Genomic DNA, 17,224 nt, shown 5'->3' on the forward strand with positions numbered 1-17,224 from the left:
ACACTTGTCCCAAAGCCACTCTTAAGTTGTCTTGGCTGTGTTCTTAGGATCGTTGTCCTGTTGGAGTGTGAACCTTCGCTCCAGCCTGAGGTCCTGAGCGCTCTGGAGCAGGTTTTCACTAAGGATTTCTCTGTACTTTGCTCTGTTCATCTTTGCCTCGATCCTGACTAGTCTCCCCGTCCCTGCCGCTAAAAAACATCCCCACACCATGATGCTGCCACCACCATGCTTCACCGTAGGGGTGGTGCCAGGTTTCCTGCAGATGTGACACTTGGCATCTAGGACAAAGAGTTCAATCTTGGTTTCTTCAGACCAGATAATCTTGTTTCTCATGGTCTGAGAGTCTTTAGGTGCCTTTTTGCAAACTCCAAGAGGGCTGTCATGTGCCTTTTACTGAGGAGTGGCTTCCGTCTGGCCACTCTACCATAAAGGCTTGATTGGTGGAGTGCTACAGAGATGGTTGTCCTTTGGAAGGTTCTCCCATCTTCACAGAGGAACTCTGGAGGACTTTCAGAGTGAACATCGGGTTCTTGGTCACAACCCTGACCAAGGCTCTTCTACCCCGATTGCTCAGTCAGGCCGGGCAGCCAGCTCTAAGAAGAGTCTTGGTGGTTCCAAACTTCATCCATTTAAGAATGATGGAGACCACTGTGTTACTGAATACTTTCAGAATGCACTGTATGACAAACAGGAGTGGCAATATATTTCGCTACCATCCTCAGTAGCTTTCCATCTAAGTTGTCAATACCAGGTGGTATCTCATTATTGATGGACAACAATACATTTTCACACTAACTTGACAGAATAAAAAATTACAACGCTTTCCTTTCATTATTAAGTCTTTTATGCATTTCATGCCTGAGTTTGCCCACTTTGCCTATGAAATAGTCATTAAAATAATTGGCAATATCAAAAGGGTTTGTGATGAATTAGCCTTCTGATTCAATGATAGAATGGAGTTGAATTAGTCTTTCTGTCCATTATTTCATTTAAAGTACTTTAAAGCTTTTTTCATTCATACTTTATAATATTTATCTTAGTTTCATGATTCATTTTCTTCTTCTTTATGTTTCAGCTTATTCACATAATTTCTCAATTTACAGTAAGTTTGCCAATCAGATGTGCAGCCAGACTTATTAGCCTACTCATTTTGCTTCATCTCTCTCAACCACACAGTTTTTCAATTCCTCATCAATCCACGGAGCATTAACAGTTCTAACAGTCAGTTTCTTTATAGGTGCATACTTATCAATAGTGGGAAGAAACAATGTCATAAATGCATCAAGTGCAGTGTCTGTGTCACGACTTTCGCCGAAGTCGGTCCCTCTCCTTGTCCGGGCGACGTTCGGCGGTCGACGTCACCGGCCTTCTAGCCATCGCCGATCCACTTTCATTTTCCATTTGATTTGTCTTTGTTTTACACACCTGGTTTCAATTCCCCAATTACATGTTCATTATTTAACACTCTGTTTCCCCCATGGTTTTTGTGCGTGTTTGTTTATTGTATTTACAGTCCGTATTGTGGGCTCGGTATTATCGACTTGTATTTGAAAGTCTTGAGTAAATTTACGTGTATTACTCATCTCTGTTGTCCTGCGCCTGACTCCTCTGCACCAGCTACACCCAGACCTATTACAGTCTGGATGCTCCTCATTACACACATCAGACCAACAAATCTTTTTTACATCTTCAACTTAGGAATCACTGCAAAACATTTTGTATGATCTCCTATACACTATTTTAGGCCCAGCCTTTGGAACTTGGATATAGCCCACTACAGTATAGTATGGTCACTATGTCCAATGGGTGTGGATACAGTTGTAGAACAAAGTTCTGCAGCATTAGTAAAAATGTGATCAATACACGTGGTTTATATATTTCTTGTAGATTTGTAAACACCCTGGTAGGTTGATTAATAACCTGAACCAGATTACAGGCACTGGTTACGGTAAGAAGCCTTGTTTTCATCAAGCTGTCTGCTCAAGACCAGTCTATATTCAGGTCACCAAGAAAATAGACCTCTCCGTTAACATCACATACACTATCAAGCATTTCACACATATTATCCAGATACTGACTGCTAGCACTTGGTGGTCTATAGCAACACCCCACGAGAATAGGCTTGAGATGAGGCAGGTGAACCTTCGACCGCAGCACTTCAACAACATTTGACATGAGATCGTCTCTTGACAGGAATATGGCTCTGAATATATATACCAACACCTCCCCCACAAGTATTCCTGTCTCTTCTATAGATGTTATATCCCTGTATTGCTACTACTCTATTATCAAAGGAATTATCTAAGTGAATCTCAGAGATAGTCAATATATGAATATTATCTGATGTAAGCCAGTTGTTGATTTCACTAACCTTATTTCTAAGGCTATATATACATATGGGCTATCTTTATCCCTTTACTGGGTAGCTTATCAGAGAGAACATAATATTGAGAAGGAAGAAAATAACAGACTCCATCCAGGTCCATGTGGAAACTGGGATTTCATCCACAACAATGTTATTTTGCCTTGATTAGCCTTCTAGATAACCCTGTTTCCCTGTCATTGTTAACATAGATGTCATTTCCCGTGGACTTACAGTTAGTTGCCATCTTGCTGCTGTCTTGTTTTCATCACATCAAGTGCTGCCTGGGAGAAATGCAAATTGTTTTTCAGGTCCTGGACCTCTGTGGTAAGATCTGCCTCAGCATATGACCCTTTCTGTATTCCTCTAACCCTGGTAACCTCAACCCGTCTCACTCGCACAGGACATTTCTGATCCCAAGCAACATGGGCAACCCCACAATAGAAACACACCACTTTTCCACCAAAACTACACACTCCTTTGTCCCATGCCCTCCTGTACACCTCTCACACTTCGGAATCTCCCTCCTAAATACTGCTGCAATATTACCATAAGCTTAGTACCTGAAACACCATAGTGGGTTTGAAACAAAAGCTCTTATGGGATACCTGACATATCCTAGCATGACTTTATCAGGTAAAAACTCACCATCAAAACTCAAAAGGATAGACAGCGTCTCCTCAGTCTCGAGCTTGCCACTGGGACTGCGTCGCACTAAACTGCGTGCATCACAGACACTGGGGATCCTCAACTCCACCTCAACACTCTAACCCACCCCAGTTATCACTCCTTTCAGCTGTGCTCTGCTCCGGAGAGCAAAGCAAGACACAGCTCTTGTCCCGAGACACGTGGTGCAGAGCGCCTGCTATTTACGACAATAATAAAAAGGACTGTATGGAACAAAAATAAGCAGAGATAAAGCCTACATATATTCTTACCATATATTCTTCTCCTGTACCTTCACCCAACCATTCTGGGCTGTACTACAAGACTTGCGCTACCAGGTATCGAGCTTTCAAGAAATGATATCCTATGGTGCTAATATAAAATATTAAAGTGTGGAATTTCTTACCAGTGTAGTCATAAATCTTGCCCAAATGTTCATTACCGAAGTGAAAGCGGGGAAAATAAAGGGTGAGAGTGTGGAGAGAGGGTTGAGGAGGTGTGTGTGTGTGTGGGTGGTGGTGCATTTTAATTCTAGCTGATCACTGCCACTAACACACCTGACAAACTTAGTCATGTGTAACTGCTTGGCTGGAACAAATGTTCACACATCTCCGAAACCTGGATAAATATGAAACCCTGATTTACTGGTGACCAAGGAATGTGTTTAATTGCAGAGAACATAAGCCTTGAAGAGCAGGAGAGTATCCATCTGGCAGAAGATGCAGAGAGGAGTGCAGTAGGCCCATGTATATTGCACTACCTGCACGAGGCAGCTTGATGTACAAGTACACCCCCTGGTCAGGACACCAATCTGTTGCAGGGCCTTGAATACTTTAAACATATGGCGCGTTGTCCCTACCACATCGTCATTATTCTAGATAATGTACAGAGCGTCAGCGTATATTCCTTCATACAATAGTACGGGCTAATAATGTAGGCTATATGTCAGAAAGCAGCACAGTTACTGTGGATTGAAACACTTTTACTTCTCTTTTGAAGCCATTCAAGTTATCAGGGTTCTGGGAATTACACAGGGGGAAAATGATGTACAGCATCAGGTCGGAGGAGATAAAGATGCATACTGATGGGCCAGAAAACATGTGAGCCTCAGCCCTCAGCAACTACCTGAGGGTATGTTATTAGTAGTCGTTTTGTTACCACACAGTGCTCATATAAATTGCCATTTTCACTAACACAGTTTTGCCTACTCTTTGATTGATATTATTTAATGTTAATTTTGTTATTCCAATTCTTTTCAACTGGCCTTTCAAATGATATTTGTGATGTAAAAAAGGTGAGGGACAGGAGAAAGAGGCGAAGAGGCAGAAGACCAACGCTACAATGTTTAGCACAATGTGTGAAGAGGGAGTGTAGGGATCTGGCTAAGGAGTTTGTTAGGTTGATGGGCAAGTCTGCTTCAGTGGACACAATCATTGGTGACAAGGCTCCAGAGGAGAAAGTGGCAGTCAGGTTTAACTGTCTATATCAGAAGCCAGTAATATGTGTGTGCCTCTCTCTGTGTGTTAAGGGTGGCAGCTGAATCAGAGCTCTTATGAATGTAACATAAGTGGCAATACATCATTTTAGGTTTAATTTACAATTCAATCAGTCACAAACATTTCATTTCATTGTCTAAAATGTAATGGACTAATTCAAATGGCCCATACATGGCGTCCCTCGAGGAAAAAGTGCGTCATCCTTGTCCACCAGGAATGGTGAAGGATGATGCACACCTTTGATGTGCATTCGGAAAGTATTCAGACCCCTTCCCCTTTTCCAAATTTTGTTATGTTACAGCCTTATTCTAAAATGTTGTAAATTGTTTTTTTCCGCCTCATCAATATACATGAAATGATAGCAAATGTATAAAAAAACAGAAATACCTTATCTACATAAGTATTCATACCATTTGCTATGAGACTCAAAATTGAGCTCAGGTGCATCCTGTCTTCATTGATCATCATTGAGATGTTTCTACAGCTTGATTGGAGTCCAGCTGTGGTAAATTCAACTGACTGGACATGATTTGGATTCTACCCGAAACCAAGAAAGGTTTTCCTCTGGGGAAAGCCGAAGAACCCTTTCGGAACCCTTTTTTCTTGACAATCTGTATATGCTTGATGATATGTTTTTATGTACATTGGGCCGCAAACTAAATTTCCCCACAGGGATAATAAAGTCCTTATCTTATCTCATGACTGATTTAAAATGGAAGTGTTATCATTACAGCCCCCCCCCCCCCATCACCACAGAGAGGGAAGTTGGTGATAACGAAAGGGTGTAAAGACATTTACTAGGAACTATAAGTATCATGGGAATTTTTTTTTTTTACAACTTCTCTCTTGCTGATGTAGAATAAATGTGTTATGAATGTTGTAATCTTGGCAACCAGAATGCCTACACCAAAAACAGCCATCTGCCTCAACTGGCTGAGTAGGACATGTGGCTGTAGTGCAGTGGAGGCTGCTGAAGGGAGAACGGCTCATAATAATAGCCGGAACGGAGGGAATGGAATGGAAACCACGTGTTTGATGTATTTGTTGCCTTTGCACTGATTCCGCTCCAGTCATTACCACAAGCCCGTTCTCCCAAATGAAGGTGCCACCAACCTCCTGTGCTGTATGTAGTGTGTTACATGCTGAACTGAAATCAATAAACAACAGTCTAGCATAGGCCTTGGGGTTCTCCATGTGCTTAACAATGAGATGCAATGTATTGTGCTATGCTGTTGATTGCATCATCAGTCCCACGATTTAGCTTATTGGCAAATTGGTAAGGAGCTAAGGCCTGTTTATGCATACAGGTGTGCTTAAAGACAAACTATTGTAGATTTACTTCCAGCCTAGTAAGAATCCAGTCATCAATAACAATTGTGTTAATCACATTAGCACACTCAGAGAAGTCATGTACATCAAACCTTGTGTAAAAATGATTTAATTCATTAGCTTTTGTTACTTAATCTGTTATGTGCACTGATTATTTTGTGGGGTTCATGTTGGTGATTGTTTTCATTGACTCCCACAGTTTTTTTGGAGTTCATTGTAAGGAACTTTTCTCCAAAAATTCTTTGTGTTGTTTCCTTGTCTCTCAGAGTTTTCATTGAGCTTCTTTTCACACACATTTTTCAATTGTTGTTGTTCCTTGTTTTTTGAACGTTTGTCTCTTCCGGTTGTGTGTGTGTGCCTCCTCTACAGGCTGGTTGAAAAGGAGCGCCACCAACTGATGGTGGACTCCGATAGAGGTGCTGGTTTATAGATAGGTGCAACTGTCCCAGCTCCCTCTTTAGAGGATGTAAATGATGACCAGTAGGAGACAGGGATACAATTTACACTGTATTACCACATACCAAACAAATACATTTTTATTGGTGCATACTAGTGGAGGCTGCTGTGGGGTGAACGGCTCATAATAATGGCTGAAACGGAGCGAATGGAATGGCATCAAATGTGTTTGATGTATTTGATATCATTTCACCTATAAGGTACCACCAAACTCCTGTGTTGCATACACATGTGTATCAGATGTTATTGCAGGTGTAGCGAAATGCTTGTGTTCCTAACTCCAACAGTGCAGTAATATCTAACAATACACAACAACACACACAAATATAAAAGTAAAATAATACAATTAAGAAATTAAGAAATGTTAGGACGAGCAATGTTGGAGTCCGGAGTAGGGTACTGGGTGGAGGCTGGCTAGTGATGGCTATTTAACAGTCTGATGGCCTTGAGATAGAAGCTGTTTTTCAGTCTCTCGGCCCCAGCTTTGATGCACCTGAAAAGGCCTTGGCTCAGGTGGCTGAGGTCCTTGATGAAATTCTTGGCCTTCCTGTGACACTGAGTGCTGTAGATGTCCTGGAGGGCAGGCAATGTGCACCCAGTGAAGCGCTGGGCAGACCGCACCACCCTCTGGAGAGCCCTGCGGTTGCGGACTGTAGAGTTGCCATACCAGGCGGTGATACAGCATGACAGGATGCAATCAATGGTGCATCTGTAAAAGTTTGTGAGGGTCTTAGGGGCAAAGCCAAATTTCTTCAGCCTCCTGAGGTGGAAGAGGCACTGTTGCGCTTTCTTCACCACACTGTTTGTGTGGGTGCACCATGTTTGTGTGGGTGGACCATCAGTGATGTGTACGCTGAGGATCTTGAAGCTTTTCACTTTCTCCACTGCGGCCCGATCGATGTGTTTAGAGGTGTGCGCCCTCTGCTGTTTCCTGAAGTCCACGATCAGCTCCTTCATTTTGTTGACGTTGAGGGGGGGGGTTATTTTCTTGGCACCACTCCGCCAGGGCCGTTACCTCCTCCCTGTAGGCTGTCTCGTTGTTGTTGGTAATCAGGCCTACCACTGTTGTGTCATCTGCAAACTTGATGATTGAGTTGGAGACGTGTGTGGCCACGCAGTCATGGGTGAACAGGGAGTACAGGTGGAGCACGCACTCTTGTGCGGCCCCTTTGTTGAGGATCAGCATAGTGGAGATGTTGTTGCCTACCTTCCCCACCTGGGGGCGGCCCGTCAGGAAGTTCAGGACACAGTTGAACAGGGTGGGATTCAGACCCAGGGCCCTGAGCTTAATGATGAACTTGGATACTATGGTACTATGGTGTTGAAGGCTGAGTTGTAGTCAATGAACAGCATTCATACATACTGTAGGTATTCCTCTTGTCCAGATGGGATAGGGCAGTGTGCAGTGTGATTGCATCATCTGTTGATCTATTGGGGTGGTATGCAAATTGCAGTGGGTCTAAGGTGTCGGGTAAGGTGGAGGTGATATGATCCTTAACTAGCCTCTCAATGCATTTCATCATGACAGAAGTGAGTGAGTGCTACAGGGCAATAGTAATTTAGTTCAGTTACCTTTGCTTTCTTGGGTACAGGAACAAGGGTGAGCATCTTGAAGCAAGTGGGGAAAGCAGACTGGGATAGAGAGAGATTGAATATGTCCGTAAACACTCCAGCCAGGTAAGTATGCCATCTGGACCGGTAGCCTTGCGAGGGTTAACCAACTTAAATATCTTACTTACGTCAGCCACGGAAAACGAGAGCTCACAATCCTCGGGAGCTGCAGCGTCGGTGGCATTGTGTTATCCTCAAAGCGAGTGAAGGTGTTTAACGTGTCTGGGAGCAAGATGTCAGTGTCCACGACATGACTGGTTTTCCCTTTGTAATCTGTGATTGTCTGGAGTCTCTACCACAAACTCAGCAAAAAAAGAAACGTCCTCTCACTGTCAACTGCGTTTATATTCAGCAAAATTAACATGTGTAAATATTTGTATGAACATGACAAGATTCAACAACTGAGACATAAACTAAACAAGTTCCACAGACATGTCACTAACAGAAATTGAATAATGTGTCTCTGAACAAAGGGGGGGGGGGGGGTCAAAATCAAAAGTAACAGTCAGTATCTGGTGTGGTCACCACCTGCATTAAGTGCTGCAGTGCATCTCCTCCTCATGGACTGCACCAGATTTGCCAGTTCTTGCTGTGATATGTTACCCCACTCTTCCATCAAGGCACCTGCAAGTTCCCGGACATTTCTTGGGGGAATGGCCCTAGCCCTCACCCTCCAATCCAACAGGTCCAAGACGTGCTCAATGGGATTGAGATCTGGGCTCTTCGCTGGCAGAACGCTGACTAACCTGTCTTGCAGGAAATCACGTGTAACGGATGTGAAATGGCTAGCTAGTTAGCGGGTACGGGCTAGTAGCATTTCAATCAGTTACGTCACTTGCTCTGAGACTTAAGTAGTGCTGCCCCTTGCTCTGCAAGGGCTGCGGCCTTTGTGGAGCGATGGGTAACGATGCTTCGTGGGCAACCGTTGTTGATGTGTGCAGAGGTTCCCTGGTTCGCGCCCGTGTCGGGGCGAGGGGACGACGTAAAGTTATACTGTTACATTGATGCTGTTGAGCCGGATCACTGGTTGCTGCGGAAAAGGAGGAGGTTGAAAGGGGGGTGAGTGTAACGGATGTGAAATGGCTAGCTAGTTAGCGGGTACGCGCTAGTAGCATTTCAATCAGTTACGTCACTTGCTCTGAGACTTAAGTAGTGTTGCCCCTTGCTCTGCAAGGGCCGCGGCTTTTGTGGAGCGATGGGTAACGACCGTGCTTCGTGGGTGACTGTTGTCGATGTGTGCAAAGGGTCCCTGGTTCGCGCCCGTGTCGGGGCGAGGGGATGACGTAAAGTTATACTGTTACACACGCACAGAACGAGCAGTATGGCTGGTGGCATTGTCATGCTGGAGGGTCATGTCAGGATGAGCCTGCAGGAAGGGTACCACATGAGGGAGGAGGATGTCTTCCCTGTAACGCACACCGTTGAGATTGCCTGCAATGACAACAAGCTCAGTCCGATGATGATGTGACACACCGCCCCAGATCATGACGGACCCTCCACCTCCAAATCGATCCCACTCCAGAGTACAGGCCTCGGTGTAACACTCATTCCTTCGGTGATAAATGTGAATCCTGTCTGGTCCAGCGACGGTGGGTTTGTGCCCATAGGCGACGTTGTTGCCGGTGATGTCTGGTGAGGACCTGCCTTACAACAGGCCTACAAGCCCTCAGTCCAGCCTCTCTCAGCCTACTGCGAACAGTCTGAGCACTGATGGAGGGATTGTACATTCCTGGTGTGACTCAGACAGTTGTTCTTGACACCCTGTACCTGTCCCGCAGATGTGATGTTCGGATGTACCGATCCTGTGCAGGTGTTGTTACAAGTGGTCTGCCACTGCGCAGATGATCAGCTGTCCGTCCTGTCTCCCTGTAGCGCTGTTTTAGGCGTCTCACAGTACTGGCATTGCTATTTATTGCCCTGGCCACATCTGCAGTCCTCATGCCTCCTTGCAGCATGCCCAAGGCACGTTCACGCAGATGAGCAGGGACCCTGGGCATCTTTCTTTTGGTGTTTTTCAGAGTCAGTAGAAAGTCCTCTTTAGTGTCCTAAGTTTTCATAACTGTGACCTTAATTGCTTACTGTCTGTAAGCTGTTAGTGTCTTAATGACGGTTCCACACGTGCATGTTCATGACTTGTTTATGGTTCATTGAGCAAGCATGGGAAACAGTGTTTAAACCCTTTACAATGAAGATCTGTAACGTTATTTAGATTTTTACGAATTATCTTTGAAAGACAGGGTCCTGAAAAAGGGATGTTTCTTTTTTTGCTCAGTTTATGTCTCGTGTCTGAGCCGTTGAACTGCAACTCCACTTTGTGTCTGTTGTCATGACTGACCATGAGAATCCAAATAGATCAGGTTTGCAATGAATACCTTCAATCAGACCCCCTTTCACCAGTAGAGGGGGAGGAAAGAACTAATGGAAATTGACACTCACATCCTGTTGTAAAGCAACGGAGAAGATCCAGGCCTGTCCTCTCCAAATTCACCAAATGAATGTGCTTTGTCTCAACAGACCTTTTTCACGCTGAAACTCTAACACGTTTAAAAGCAAATACTGTAACAATATTTCTAACGTAGAACGTGGGAAATGGTCAGAGGCAATCTATAGAGCACTAATGTCATTTGTTTGTTATTTTGTGATGTCTTTAAAAATGTTATAAGGGAAATACTGTAATTTGGAAAGTATACACACATAGATTAAGTTCCCTATACGATGGGTTGTGCACGTAATATGAAAAACGATGAAAGTGTTTTTGTTAAGAGAGGGATGTGATTTGAGAAGTTATAAGAGATAATTGTTTTCCATAACTTTGCACAGTGAGTAATCACCGCCCCGGAGTGAGGTCACGGAGTGCCAGCCGGCTGGAACCGCCTCTTTCGAGCAAGAGGTATAAATGATGGGTTAAGAAAAAAACACACCAGAAAAAGCGTGAAGCGGCAGCTGCACTTTTAAAATGGTTTGAACTTTGAATCTCAACACGAGGTGGAGATGTTAAAATCCCCTCCCAGACAATCACTGATATGCTGATTAGCTGTTCTAAGTAAAGTATATTCGAAAGAGAATTTAAAGAAGAGATGGAGAGGGAGAGAGAGGGACAGAGACACTTAGCATTGCCTCATTCAGAAACCTCTCTCACTTACAATAACCATATTCTTTGGACACGAACCGCCGCCTGCTTTGAGCAAGAAATCATTCATGTATTTACCTGAAATGCCTGGGTTCGTCTGGGATCTCTCGGTGAACGGGGCACCCATGGAAAGGGGGTTGGGCCTTTTTGCAGGACGCTTGTAAGGCTCTGATTGTCCAAAATGGTTCCAACAACTCTTCTACTGTTGTCCTTCTTCGTAGTTGTCCGGTATCCGATAACTTTTTGTGTAGTCCTGAACACAACTAATCAAATTTCAAGTTGAAAAAATATAATTTAGCGGGTTTTCTCTGCTGTTAAACATAGTGGCGGGTCATATTTTACTGTTAAGACAACACAGGGGTTAAGTCGTGTCTCTAAGAGAGAGGGCCCTGAAAAGTAATCATATGAAACTAAGGGTATTCTACACTGGTGAACCTTGACATGTGAGATGCTGGGGTGTCACAACTTACGTCGAAGTTGGTCCCTCTCCTTGTTCGGGCGGTGTTCGGCGGTCGACATCACCGACCTTCTAGCCATCGCTGATCCATTTTTCATTTTCTATTGGTTTTGTCTTGTCTTCCATCACACCTGGTTTCAATCCCATCAATTATATGTTGTGTGTTTAACCCTCCGTTTCCCCTCATGTCTTTGTCTGTGATTGTTTGTTGTATGTTTTGTGCTAGTCATGTTCTGGTGTCATGTTCTGGGTGCGACGGGTTTTGTACCCTTGTATATTATTTTTGTATATACTGGTTTTCTTAGTTTTTTTAGCATTTATTAAACTGCTCCGTTTATACCAAGTTTACTCTCCTGCGCCTGACTTCCCTGCCACCAGCAAACACTCATTACATGAGGCTTGCAGAAGTGGTGAGGGCACCTCTACCTAAAGGTGTATAACAATACTTTATGGTAGGATTTCTTAACAGTTTAACATACATTTGATGTGTTCTGATATGTTCTCTGTTGTAAAATGTAATGGTGAAAGAGGTACATTACCTCTCAATCCGATTGTTGGTCTCTGACACTGCATGGTTGAACGTTTGCCCAAAGTTGGCCCTCATCTCTCCAATGCCCTGTCAGTTCCCTGAAGTACTTGGTTAGCTTTGGGTATTTGGCTTCTCAATTAAGTGTGCTGCACATTCTTGGAAACTCTGGTTCTGAATTAGGTCAATCAAATGCAATTTTCCCAAATCTTAAAATGAAAATAAAAAATTACAATATTTGTCTTGGTCTCAAAATGTTTTGCATTTCAGCAATCAAGTTTTCAAGATAGAGAACTTTTATAAAGCAAATTGTCACTTTCCGCATCATCATGATGATGCATTTTGCATCATCATGCTAATGAGACAAGTGACAATTTTATTTTTGGGTGGATTATTCCAAACTTCTTAAAGATCCAACCCTTTTTTTTTTTTTTTCACCTAAAATGACATACCCAAATCTAACTACCTGTAGCTTAGGACCTGATGCAAGGAGATACATATTCTTGAAAGGAAATACTTTGAAGTTTGTGGAAATGTGAAATTAATGTAGGAGAATATAACACATTAGATCTGGTAAAAGATAATACAAAGAAAAAACATGCGCTTTTTTTACCATCATCTTTGAAGTATTATCTTGAAGTATTATAAAGAATTATTCCAGCCCAGGCACAATTTAGATTTGGGCCACTAGATGGCAGCAATGTATGTGCAAAGTTTTAGACTGATCTAATGAACCATTGCATATCGGTTCAAAACGTTCTATCAACTGCTTATTTGTGCCCAATTGGTTTATTAATACATTTTCAAGTTCATAATCTTGCATGCTCCTCAAACAATAGCATGGTAATCTTTCACTGTAATAGCTACTGTAAATTGGACAGTGCAGTTAGATTAACAAGAATTTAAGCTTTCTGCCCATATCAGATATTTACATTTACATTTAAGTCATTTAGCAGACGCTCTTATCCAGAGCGACTTACAAATTGGTGCATTCACCTTATGACCTCCAGTGGAACAGCCACTTTACAATAGTGCATCTAAATCTTTCTAAGGGGGGGGGGGGGTGTCGGAAGGATTGCTTTATTCTATCCTAGGTATTCCTTAAAGAGGTGGGGTTTCAGGTGTCTCCGGAAGGTGGTGATTGACTCCGCTGTCCTGGCGTCGTGAGGAGTTTGTTCCACCATTGGGGTGCCAGAGCAGCGAACAGTTTTGACTCGGCTGAGCGGGAACTGTACCTCCTCAGTGGTAGGGAGGCGAGCAGGCCAGAGGTGGATGAACGCAGTGCCCTTGTTTGGGTGTAGGGCCTGATCAGAGCCTGAAGGTACTGAGGTGCCGTTCCCCTCACAGCTCCGTAGGCGAGCACCATGGTCTTGTAGCGGATGCGAGCTTCAACTGGAAGCCAGTGGAGAGAGCGGAGGAGCGGGGTGACGTGAGAGAACTTGGGAAGGTTGAACACCAGACGGGCTGCGGCGTTCTGGATGAGTTGTAGGGGTTTAATGGCACAGGCAGGGAGCCCAGCCAACAGCGAGTTGCAGTAATCCAGACGGGAGATGACAAGTGCCTGGATTAGGACCTGCGCCGCTTCCTGTGTGAGGCAGGGTCGTACTCTGCGGATGTTGTAGAGCATGAACCTACAGGAACGGGCCACCGCCTTGATGTTAGTTGAGAACGACAGGGTGTTGTCCAGGATCACGCCAAGGTTCTTAGCGCTCTGGGAGGAGGACACAATGGAGTTGTCAACCGTGATGGCGAGATCATGGAACGGGCAGTCCTTCCCCGGGAGGAAGAGCAGCTCCGTCTTGCCGAGGTTCAGCTTGAGGTGGTGATCCGTCATCCACACTGATATGTCTGCCAGACATGCAGAGATGCGATTCGCCACCTGGTCATCAGAAGGGGGAAAGGAGAAGATTAATTGTGTGTCGTCTGCATAGCAATGATAGGAGAGACCATGTGAGGTTATGACAGAGCCAAGTGACTTGGTGTATAGCGAGAATAGGAGAGGGCCTAGAACAGAGCCCTGGGGGACACCAGTGGTGAGAGCGCGTGGTGAGGAGACAGATTCTCGCCACGCCACCTGGTAGGAGCGACCTGTCAGGTAGGACGCAATCCAAGCGTGGGCCGCGCCGGAGATGCCCAACTCGGAGAGGGTGGAGAGGAGGATCTGATGGTTCACAGTATCGAAGGCAGCCGATAGGTCTAGAAGGATGAGAGCAGAGGAGAGAGAGTTAGCTTTAGCAGTGCGGAGCGCCTCCGTGATACAGAGAAGAGCAGTCTCAGTTAAATGACTAGTCTTGAAACCTGACTGATTTGGATCAAGAAGGTCATTCTGAGAGAGATAGCAGGAGAGCTGGCCAAGGACGGCACGTTCAAGAGTTTTGGAGAGAAAAGATAGAAGGGATACTGGTCTGTAGTTGTTGACATCGGAGGGATCGAGTGTAGGTTTTTTCAGAAGGGGTGCAACTCTCGCTCTCTTGAAGACGGAAGGGACGTAGCCAGCGGTCAAGGATGAGTTGATGAGCGAGGTGAGGTAAGGGAGAAGGTCTCCGGAAATGGTCTGGAGAAGAGAGGAGGGGATAGGGTCAAGCGGGCAGGTTGTTGGGCGGCCGGCCGTCACAAGACGCAAGATTTCATCTGGAGAGAGAGGGGAGAAAGAGGTCAGAGCACAGGGTAGGGCAGTGTGAGCAGAACCAGCGGTGTCGTTTGACTTAGCAAACGAGGATCGGATGTCGTCGACCTTCTTTTCGAAATGGTTGACGAAGTCGTCTGCAGAGAGGGAGGAGGGGGGGGGGAGGGGGAGGAGGATTCAGGAGGGAGGAGAAGGTGGCAAAGAGCTTCCTAGGGTTAGAGGCAGATGCTTGGAATTTAGAGTGGTAGAAAGTGGCTTTAGCAGCAGAGACAGAAGAGGAAAATGTAGAGAGGAGGGAGTGAAAGGATGCCAGGTCCGCAGGGAGGCGAGTTTTCCTCCATTTCCGCTCGGCTGCCCGGAGCCCTGTTCTGTGAGCTCGCAATGAGTCGTTGAGCCACGGAGCGGGAGGGGAGGACCGAGCCGGCCTGGAGGATAGGGGACATAGAGAGTCAAAGGATGCAGAAAGGGAGGAGAGGAGGGTTGAGGAGGCAGAATCAGGAGATAGGTTGGAGAAGGTTTGAGCAGAGGGAAGAGATGATAGGATGGAAGAGGAGAGAGTAGCGGGGGAGAGAGAGCGAAGGTTGGGACGGCGCGATACCATCCGAGTAGGGGGAGTGTGGGAAGTGTTGGATGAGAGCGAGAGGGAAAAGGATACAAGGTAGTGGTCGGAGACTTGGAGGGGAGTTGCAATGAGGTTAGTGGAAGAACAGCATCTAGTAAAGATGAGGTCAAGCGTATTGCCTGCCTTGTGAGTAGGGGGGGAAGGTGAGAGGGTGAGGTCAAAAGAGGAGAGGAGTGGAAAGAAGGAGGCAGAGAGGAATGAGTCAAAGGTAGACGTGGGGAGGTTAAAGTCACCCAGAACTGTGAGAGGTGAGCCGTCCTCAGGAAAGGAGCTTATCAAGGCATCAAGCTCATTGATGAACTCTCCGAGGGAACCTGGAGGGCGATAAATGATAAGGATGTTAAGCTTGAAAGGGCTGGTAACTGTGACAGCATGGAATTCAAAGGAGGCGATAGACAGATGGGTCAGGGGAGAAAGAGAGAATGACCACTTGGGAGAGATGAGGATCCCGGTGCCACCGCCCCGCTGCCCAGAAGCTCTCGGGGTGTGCGAGAACACGTAGGCAGACGAAGAGAGAGCAGTAGGAGTAGCAGTGTTATCTGTGGTGAGCCATGTTTCCGTCAGTGCCAAGAAGTCGAGGGACTGGAGGGAAGCATAGGCTGAGATGAACTCTGCCTTGTTGGCCGCAGATCGGCAGTTCCAGAGGCTACCGGAGACCTGGAACTCCACGTGGGTCGTGCGGGCTGGGACCACCAGGTTAGGGTGGCCGCGGCCACGCGGTGTGAAGCGGTTGTATGGTCTGTGCAGAGAGGAGAGAACAGGGATAGACAGACACATAGTTGACAGGCTACAGAGGAGGCTACGCTAATGGTGATTACAGGTCGTAAATATAATGTAACTTTTAACACACTTTCTTCTCGCATTTTATCTTATACAGAAATGTGGAACATCTTTAGCAGTAGGTATGAAGTTCTTTTCTGCTCATGCATTCTCATTTCGATGCCAAAAGCACCACTTGCGTGCATGGCCAAAGAGCTCAATTTTCAGGTCATCTGACCAAAGCAACGGCTTTCAATCCAAGTGCCTATGCCATTTAGAAAACTCCAGCTGTTTACATTTGTAGGAAGACATGAAAATAGAGCTCTTTGGCCAAAATTAGAAAAGCATTAGCAGACAAAAACTCCATACCTACTGTAAAATATGGTGGTGGATCTGTATGAAGGTTTGTGCATGTCGAACATTTCACTCCATTGCATTTAGTCCTCATTTAGCGCCAAACACACTTTGTAAATCTTTGCTAATGTGTGTTCGTGTTGCTAGTAATTAAGTACATTCCTTTTGCTAAATATAGTGGTGGATCTTTGATGTTATGCGACTATTTTGCTTCCACTCGTCCTGGGGCCCTTGTTAAGGTCAACGGAATCACGAACTTTACCCAGTACCAAGACATTTTAGCCCAAAACCTGCAAGACAAGCACATATCAAAAAATGGTGAATTGGCCACAAAATCAACATTTTGCAATGGTCATCTCAGTCTCCGGACTTGAAACCCATTGAAAACCTGTGGTTTGAATTGAAGAGAGCAGTCCAGTCCAAGCGCAGATGAAGGATATTTTGGGAACTGGAATGACCAGTGTCGTTATCCTTGCAAGGTGGAGTATTGAAAGGAATGGAAAACAGATGTGTCAATAATTTTGACCCATATCATTTTGAGAATTGTTTTTATTACTTGTTAAACAAAATATATTTCTTTGAGCAATTGTGTTAGTTTAAAATAATATAATTTACCCAATTGTTTTGCATACAATATAGCTCAGTATTTTTTTTTTAAACATACATTTTTTCTCAAGGGTGTCAATAATTTAGGTGTTAAGGCTGTCGCTCTCCTCATCCTCGGATGAGGTGAGGAGAGAAGGATCTTCAGACCAAAATGCGGTTTGCGGGAAATAAGCCATCTTTTATTTTATAACAACGAAGAAGATGGCAACACGAAAACAAACACT

The sequence above is a fragment of the Salvelinus fontinalis genome, chromosome 2 (genome assembly GCF_029448725.1).
Source record: "Salvelinus fontinalis isolate EN_2023a chromosome 2, ASM2944872v1, whole genome shotgun sequence".
NCBI classification, from domain to species: Eukaryota; Metazoa; Chordata; class Actinopteri; order Salmoniformes; family Salmonidae; genus Salvelinus; species Salvelinus fontinalis.